The sequence below is a fragment of the Clinocottus analis genome, unplaced genomic scaffold, assembly GCF_023055335.1.
Source record: "Clinocottus analis isolate CAN_PGR_092001 unplaced genomic scaffold, fCliAna1.0.p SCAF_64, whole genome shotgun sequence".
In the NCBI taxonomy this organism is placed as follows: Eukaryota; Metazoa; Chordata; class Actinopteri; order Perciformes; family Cottidae; genus Clinocottus; species Clinocottus analis.
This window is the reverse complement of record NW_027176223.1, coordinates 94,206-104,190: the sequence shown is the minus strand read 5'-3', so window position 1 is coordinate 104,190 and position 9,985 is coordinate 94,206.

The following is a 9,985-nucleotide window of genomic DNA, read 5'->3' as shown; positions in this document are numbered from 1 at the left end:
TAAAGTGTAAAGTATTTGTCTTCTCCAGTGATCTGGGAGGGTTTCCACAATAAAGTTATTTCAATTATATTACTTGTTACAGTCCATGGTGTTGGTATAGATTTATTCATAGCATGCTTTTTATTTGTTGAACCTTCCTGGTGACAAGAAGCACTGAAGCTGTTCTGGAAGCTCATGATGGAAAACCTCACTAATGAACACACACACACACACCAGCGGCAGGCGTCGCTTTGCATCCAGTTACCATCGTTTTATCTGAAGTATGAAGATTTTCATGGTCAAGGGACACAGAACAACTCATCAAACAATGTTTAAATTGAGATATTTATCCAATATTAATACACTTTGAATAAACAAGCGAACACAGCTGTAAGTAGCAGCAGGGGCGGAGCTTCATACCTGTGTGGACTTGAGCATGCTGTTCCTATTGGGGCATTGCACATTGATTGCACTACACTTTTGTTGCATGTGTGGAAACTTCAACCAAACTGTTATTCACTTCCCTGCAGCATGTCCAGGACCGAGATCAAGCATTCTGAACCGCAAGCTCAACATACCCCCGTCCTAAGCTGGAAGTTGATAAAAAACAATACACTATGCATGTAACAAACTGACACGCTGTCCTTGACACGCCCGAAACGCACTGGACAGGCACCTCGAGCGTCAGAGTTTGAAATGTAGGGCCGTTGGCCAAGCGCTGCTCGTTGGGAGTGAGAATGTGTTAACCATCGGACATTTTCTTCAACAGGATGACGCCCAAGCTTAATTTCCCTTTTGGGAGTAGCATTTACCAATTGTTTCAGAAATGTTACAAACACATTTACTCATTGGACAACATAAGACATTCTTGCTAATTGTTGTCTCAAAATGTGAACTTGGCAGCGCCATGTCGGCGTCCGCAGGGTTTTGGTTGTGACCTGATGGAAGTCTTGTCCCGTTCAATGGGTCCTCCCAAAAGCAGCTTTCTTTTTCATGAACTGGTGAATTATTAGTGCTTCTAAGTGCCCCAAAATCTGTTGTTTAATGGTGCATTCAGGCACCCTGCATCAACATCACCACGTTCGGTCTTCAGTAGCCTGAATCAAAACACTAATCGGGGACAGTAGAAGTCTTGAAAATGATGCACAACATCAGTGGTTTTTCATTGGACAAAGTTTTACACTTCAACAGGAAGCTTGGTCACCAGGGGCCTCTGCTGTGTCTCAAAGCAGCCACAGGAAGTACACGTGCTAGAGCACTGCCCACTGAAGCTGGAAATGTGCCAGGTGGAATCGTAAGCGAGGTAACATGTGCACGAGGCAACATGTGCACGAGGCCACAGAGCCGTGGCCCATGACCAGGTTATCGTCAAAACCTCCACACTTCAAAGAAACGTCTGGTCAATGTATTTTGTGCATTTGAATCTACGTTGTGACCAAATGCAGCTGGCTTATGAGTTCCACTGTCCAACAGTAGTCACCCAGCTACAGCTAGCCGGATAACCTGCTAGGGTGATCAATGCCGAGCCAGCTCAATTCCTTTGGACTCTGAATAACTGTGATGGAACATGAATGCTGCAAGTCCACATTACTTTGCAGGAATGATTATAAAATAAGCAAGGAAAAACGTTCACATTTATATCTCAGTGAAAAGAAGGAAAGGTGTTTGTTTTTATTTTAATCCATGGAACCAGTGACAAGCAAACTGTTTAACATTAACATTCAATAAATGGTTCCATTGACTTCAGACGGGTGTCAAATGAAAGCAGAACTTGAACAAACATAAAAGCAGACAGGGCTTACTGAAGAGGATCATATGCAATGGCCTTTGCTCTCCTCATATCTCAACCCAATTAAAACACCTTTGGGAAATTTTGGCGCAACAGACCACATCTCATTGTGTAGTCATGTGACGCCTGTTAAAACACCCAACATGCCATGCAGCTGTACAGAAGCAGTCGAGTGATGGGTCTGGGATGTGCAGGGAAGCAGGGAAGGGAAGGACTTCACATTGGAGAATCTATGACGGTAAAGGAGGGACTGAAGCTTGGAGCAACATCTCCGTAAAGTCGTTTCAGTCAGGCAGAAGAACGTTCAGTCACTCAGAACTACAGAGCTGTAGAAAATGTCCACACTTGTTGTAGAAGAAGTACTATTGTCCCATAAAGAAGGTGAAGTGTCATCTCTCCACCTGCCGGGCCACACTGCATACACTGCAAGGCCCGCGCTGGAATCTGCACCAGTAACTACGAGAGCTGCCACTCTCTCATTGTATTGTTAGAATAAGGCTCACGTCTTTGCACTCAAGTCAAGAAAAGAAAGTCAAGTCAAGCAAGTCATAGTTTGTTAAAACATGTACAACTAAAGTTAATCAAACAAAGATCCAGGTTTTTAAGTGTTTCATGACTTTCATCTTTGGGGTTGTTGGTAGGTATCAAGTATCTTCAAGTCAAAAGGCTCAAGTCCAAGTTAAGTCATGAGTCATTGGTGTTAAAGTCCAAGTTCAGTTGCAAGTTGATTTTTTTTTATGCTTACAAGTTTAACATTACACAGCCAACAATGTTAATGGGGCATTGTTCTGTTAGGCTGCGTTGTGCTTTTAAAGGTACTTTATATGCTCAGGGTGCAGGTATTCAAACGTCTCTGGCATGCATTGGACAATCATTCTTGAGTAATTTCCTTTACCCTGTAGCACCATATCCTCCAAACATGACAAGAGCAACAATGCAAGTGAATGTGTTTTTCATAAATAACAGCTAGACACATTCACCGAGGTTGAAGGCGCCCTCAAGTTGGTGGTGCGTGGCAGATGAGACAAAAGTTCTTATCGACCCATACAAATCCCAGAGAAAAGTAAAACTATATATACGTATACTACAAATCAGGGCTCACTAATAGGCGGACCACAGTTCACAGACATCGTTGTATTTAAACCGTGGACCTACAACTGATAGATAATTGAGAATCATTGGTCTAGGAAACACACCAACCAATTACATGTGTGGTAAATCCTCTCACGTGGTGCTCATCCAATCAAATATGTCTGTTTCGATAAGCATCGCGGCTTGAGTGAAACATTACCAGATGAGAGAGACGGGGCGAGAGGCCGAACACTCGGAATAGTGCATGAGTCAGAGAAGTTATTTCACTTGGCTTTCTCCAAACAGAGAAACGTGGACAGTGAAACCAGATCCTTGAACCAAGAATGGACACTCTTTTTTGGTTCGTTCTTCCAATGGACGGTTTAAAACCAGTGTGTCTCATATGCTCAGAGACCCTGGTGATTATTAAAAGATGTATTGTGAAGCGCCGCTACGAGAAAAAGCAAAAGTCTTTCAGCTAACGTACCCTGTCAGCCCAAACGGATCAGAATCCTGAGACTGTCCAACACTGATGTAACAGAGAGGAGAAGAGAGATGGAACAAGTGGTTTAACAACCACGGGTACATAAATGTTCTCTAATTGGAAGATGAGAAGAATATAATATCGTGGGCCTTTTTGGGTGACATCCCTTCACACCTGAATTAGCTGCAGGTCAAGTTACATTTAGTTTTCGAATACAAGCGTGTTTATTTTAAGATAAGAAGAACATATATTTCCTTTTCAACATTTTCTTGAATTGGCCCTCGTTGAGCATATAATTAAAACCCCTGCTATACTTTGTAAACTCATACGGTTGATGACAGCCTGGTTTTGCAGTAAGACGATCTCATAGCAATGACAGGAAATGCCACAAGCCGGTGCATGAGACCAATATTGTGCTTCATTTACTCAAAGAAACATCGCCTCAGTACATCATCCAGTCAGCCACAGTGAGAAATCCATTGTGACATTTTTGTGTGGAGACCAATGTGTGAGGTTCTGATTGGTCTCTATCGGGCTCGGGACAGAAGCTGCTGATGAACTGAGTACAGCGATATTATAACACACACACACACACTCACACACACAAAGGTACACACACTCACACACACACAAAGGTACACACACATTTCATACACTGCAAATTCAGAAGTGAGGCACTGTTGAATAGAAAAAAAAACTATTCATTGGCTCTCTCCTTCTGTTTCATTCATTCATTCAGCCCGTCATTTCTTTCTGTCTTCCATCGGCCAGCGGGTGGCTGCAAAATGAGAATGGGGTCAACCTCTCCTCATTTACCTAACAAAAGACTGGAAAAAAGAGAGAGAAAGAGGAGCTGACGGCTGTCACGGAGAGAAAGAGAGAGGGGATGCAAGACAGATGACCTGCAGCTTCGCTTTGAAAAGTTTCATTCCATTACATCTCACACAATCCACATCACGGCAGCACCGATCAATTACTGTCCGCACCAAACAGCATCATGGGAAGTCTCATCATCAAAGAGCGTTTGCAGAGTGATCAATGATGGCTTCCACCTTCCTCCTCTGAAACAAGAGCCATGACGAAATCGTCAGGTTATTCTGGTCGTGACGTGAATATGATTGTGTGTGTGTGTGTGCGTGTGTGTGTGTGTGTGCGTGTGTGCGTGTGCGTGCATGTGTGTGAGTGCGTGTGAGTGTGTGTGTGTGTGTGTGTGTGTGTGTGTGTGTGTGAGTGTGAGAGTGCATGGGGCAAGGTGATGCACCACCACACCCTGCAGAGAGAAGGGGTTCTCTTACTACACCCACACCTTCTATATCAGCTCACTTCTGGACTTGTGTTCATAATAATGTTGAACCTTGGACACATACAGAGAGCAGCTTTTGAACTGAATTTATTACGATGGGTTACGATGTGCGGCCAATGAACATTTTGTCTGATTTATGTTCAGAAAATGAGCCAAGGCCAATAAGTCAGGGTTAAAAAAAAAATGAATCATATTATTTTGGTTTTGGTCCCATAGACCCAAACACCATATGAGGGTTAAGTGAAAAATGAAAAATAATGGATTTAAGCAAGTAATAGCAAAGTTGGAAACCAACTGGGCCACAGAACATAGAATCAATGAGAAGAGCCCACTCGGGATCTCCCATAATTCACATGGAAGCAGGTTGCAGACACACAACGCCTTCTGGAGTGTCCAGAGAACTTAACACACATGACGCTACTGCTATGGAGAGGAACATCAAATATGATGTGTTTAGTGCTTTATGTTAATATTCTCAATCAAACGAAACTTTTTCTTAATATTTATTTGCAAACTTAAAAAAATGTTCTCCTTGTGCGAGGGAGCATCTGGTGGTATATTTCTATATTCCTATCTGAATATTGTTATCCATCCATCCATTCACCCATCCATCTATCCATTCACCCATCCATCTATCCATTCACCCATTCATCTATCCAGCCATCCATCCATTCACCCATCCATCTATTCATTCACCCATCCATCTATCCATCCATCCACCCACCCATCCATCTATCCAGCCATCCATTCACCCATCCGTCTATCCAGCTATCCATTCACCCATCCATCTATCCATCCATTTACACATTCATCTATCCATTCACTCACCCATCCATCTATCCATCCATTCACCCATCCATCCGTCCATTTACCCATCCACCGATCCATCCATCTATCGATCAACCCATCCATCCATCATCTGTCCATCATCCATTGACCCATCCATCCATCCATTCATTCATCCATTCACCCATGTAATCATCCAACCATCCATCCACCCATTCATCCACCCATCCATCCATCTAACTTCCTTACCCATCCATCCATTCACCCATTCAATCATGTATCCATCCATCAACCCATCCGTCCATCTATCCGCCCATCCATCATCTATCATCATCCATTCACCAATATATCTATGCATTCACTCATCTCATTCACCCATCTAATCATCCATCCATCAAATATCCATCCATCCACCCACCCATCCATCCATCCATCCATCCATTCATTCATCCATTCACCCATGTAATCATCCAACCATCCATCCACCCATTCATCCACCCATCCATCCATCTAACTTCCTTACCCATCCATCCATTCACCCATTCAATCATGTATCCATCCATCAACCCATCCGTCCATCTATCCACCCATCCATCATCTATCATCATCCATTCACCAATATATCCATGCATTCACTCATCTCATTCACCCATCTAATCATCCATCCATCAAATATCCATCCATCCACCCACCCACCCATCCATCCATCCTTCCACCCATCCATTCACCCATCAAATATCCATCCATTCACCCACCCATCCATCCATTCACCCACCCATCCATCCATTCACCCATCGAATATCCATCCATCCACCCACCCACCCATCCATCCACTCATCCATACACCCACCCATCCATCCATCCATCCTTCCACCCATCCATTCACCCATCAAATATCCATCCATCCACCCACCCACCCATCCATCCATCCATCCATCCACACATCCACCCACTCATCTATCCATCCAATCATCCACTCATCCATCCATACACCCATCCACCCATCCATCCATCCATTCACCCATCCATCCATCCATCCATCCATCCACACATCCACCCATCTACCCATCCATCCATACACCCATCCATCCATACACCCATCCATCCATACACCCATCCACCCATCCATCCATCCATACACCCATCCACCCATCCATCCATCCATACACCCATCCACCCACCCATCCATCCATACACCCATCCATCCATCCATACACCCATCTACCCATCCATCCATCCAGAGGCGACAGCTCGCTGTCACAGTTCTCTCCCACAGCTGCTGATATCTTCATACAAATAATCATCATTTACATTCTAATTAAAAATCATCATTATGTTGATCATTTACATCCTAATGAAATACATTTGCATGGTAATCACAGAGAAGCATTCTGCCTCTTCACAGACCAATGAAGAGACAGACAGACAGAGAGATAAAGGCAAACTGAAATGAAGCCGCACAGAGCAGATGGGAATCGTCTCATTGTCTGATTCACTTTGACATCTTTATTTCAATCAGGGGGAGGTTGTTTCTTCTTCCTCAGAGACCACTGTACCCACAGGCCTTCATAAAGCAACTCGCATTGTGAGGAGAGCTGCTGTCCTGCAGCCTCTGATAACAACCAAATAAAGGCTGGGGGTTGTGGGCACAATGGCAGCTTGTCACCTGTCAATGGGGAATTACTTCATCAATAGAGGAATCCTATCAAAGCAATTATTCACTCATTCAATCCCCCTCCACTGAGCTCTTCTCTGTGAAATACATACAAATCACTTAGCTCATACTATTCAAGGCTGAGTATTCTCACAGCTCCACATAATGACTTCAATAGTTTTTCCACATTATGCTCATGTAAAACCAATAACGCCAAACTCCTCAATTACCGGCGCTCGCTCAGCGGCCAAGACCTTCAGACGCTCTGGGAACCCCTCCAGCGCCGGAGTGACCCCGTCAGGGACGACAGGTCAGCTGAAGGTCACCTGTCCTTTCAAAGTAAACGTCCAAATAAAACACTCAACTACTTCAGATGTCGTTTAGGCTCATTACCTGCATGCAGTTGTTTTACTTGTAAATGTAGATTTATTTACATTTTAGGTTTACCTACACAACAAAATCACCTCGTTAGGTTTAGGCAACAAAAGCACAAGGTTAAATAAAGGAAACCAGATGGTTTGGGTTTAAATTAGTAGGTTCTTCCTCGTGGGTCGCCAAATTAATCAAAATGCCACTAAGGGTTGTCATGAAAAATACTTTTGTTGCGCTTGCTTTAAATGCCACACTGCGCTGCGGCAAATTATCACACAAACTGTACATTTTAAAGTTGCATCAACCTGGTGCTCATCTCTAAGGCTATATGACTGTTGTGTGTGTGTGTGTGTGTGTATATATATATATATATATATATATATATATATATATATATATATATATATATATATAAAAAGTTGGAAAGAAATTACCTGATTAATCGCATGATTTTTCTGCGATTAATCGCACTCTGCGCCAAATTCAATAATCAAGTAAAAAACTAGTATATTGCACTATTTCTGAACAGGTACTGTTCAGTAGTAAGGGTCCCTGTGAGGGACAAACCACTCCTTCTTTGGTCCATGTTCAGTAGTAAGGGTCCCTGTGAGGGACAAACCACTCCTTCTTTGGTCCATGTTCAGTAGTAAGGGTCCCTGTGAGGGACAAACCACTCCTTCTTTGGTCCATGTTCAGTAGTAAGGGTCCCTGTGAGGGACAAACCACTCCTTCTTTGGTCCATGTTCAGTAGTAAGGGTCCCTGTGAGGGACAAACCACTCCTTCTTTGGTCCATGTTCAGTGGTAAGGGTCCCTGTGAGGGACAAACCACTCCTTCTTTGGTCCATGTTCAGTAGTAAGGGTCCCTGTGAGGGACAAACCACTCCTTCTTTGGTCCATGTTCAGTAGTAAGGGTCCCTGTGAGGGACAAACCACTCCTTCTTTGGTCCATGTTCAGTAGTAAGGGTCCCTGTGAGGGACAAACCACTCCTTCTTTGGTCCATGTTCAGTAGTAAGGGTCCCTGTGAGGGACAAACCACTCCTTCTTTGGTCCATGTTCAGTAGTAAGGGTCCCTGTGAGGGACAAACCACTCCTTCTTTGGTCCATGTTCAGTAGTAAGGGTAGTAAGGAAGTAAGGGTAGTAAGTAGTAAGGTACTGAACATGGACTAAAGAAGGAGTGGTTTGTCCCTGTACCTGTTCAGAAAAAATAAATAAAACAGATGTATAAACTATATATGCATGTATGTTAACTTGTTGTTGCTCCAGAGTGCTGTTGTATTGTTCTGATAACATTACTTTAAAACAAAAGCGTGCAATACTCTAGTTTTTACTTCATTATTGAATTTGGCGCATAATGGGATTAATCGGTTAATTTTTTTCAACTTTAGTGGATACAAGACAAAGTCCAAACCAATAACTTTCAAAGACCTGCATCATGAAACGTTGCCTGAAGTCCAAAGTACACCTCCATCTTCCATCTAATGTGCTGCAATACTAATGCTCTCATAATCCCGTATATCTCTGACGCACCCTTCTGTTTGCTCCACAGCTCAGTCATGAATCAAAAGTATTGAAGGAGGAGAGCATCATCATCAGATTTTAAAAGAGTTCATCACAGCTAGTTTATTATAGATATACAGCAAGACTTCTCGGTTGTACTTTCCTTACTAATATTCATTTTTATGTTCACTTCTGTAAGCAGCTTGCTTACAGAAATCTTATCTGTATTTACCTTCACAAGGACCTTATGTGTCTAGTCCTGTGTGCTGTGTCTGTCTGTCCACGCTAACCTTCTGCTGGACCGTCAGCCTCATGTGTTGAGCTCATGTCCGCTCAAAGACCTCACGACTGGAGTGTTCACACTTTTAGAAAACACTTTGCATGCATCTATTTGATTATGTATGTATAACGCCCGCTTTGCTAATGACAAACAACCGTAGGAGAGCTAGTTAGCTGTTAGCAGATTCCTACTGCACGGCTAACGGAACCAGACAAACAGCAGGCTGACGGTTTAACGCACAGGAACTACTATTCCTAAACTCACAGACGCTTTCTCTGGGTTCCTTGTTGACGGTGTTGTGCGGCCGTTGAAGGTTTCAAAGGCCAGGCTGATTGAAATGTCCGACTGCCTAATGGAGTGATAACCAAATGGCCATTCAGTGTGAACAGCGGGCAGAGTTTTGGTGTGTCACACTAACTCCTGAGCGCAGCCTTGTAAAGGTCTTTGCTCTCAGTATTAGGGGCTTTTCTTTGCGACAAAAGAAGGGTTAGGCTGCTCTGCACATCAAATGTGGAGGTCAAACTGATCCACGTATTAAATGGAGGGGCTGGCCCGGGCCACACATCACACAGCGAGGCTGTACCGGGCCACACACTGGACACATTTAATCTGAGCCCCGGCTCTCCTATTGGGACAGAGAGCTCAGACGGACAACACACAGCCCGGCAGACTTACATCACCTCTGGCAGCTCGAGTGCTCCTTCTCTTCATGGCTTTTCTCCTTTTCTTACCTTCCGCTGTGGACAATCTCCTTACACCACAATAGC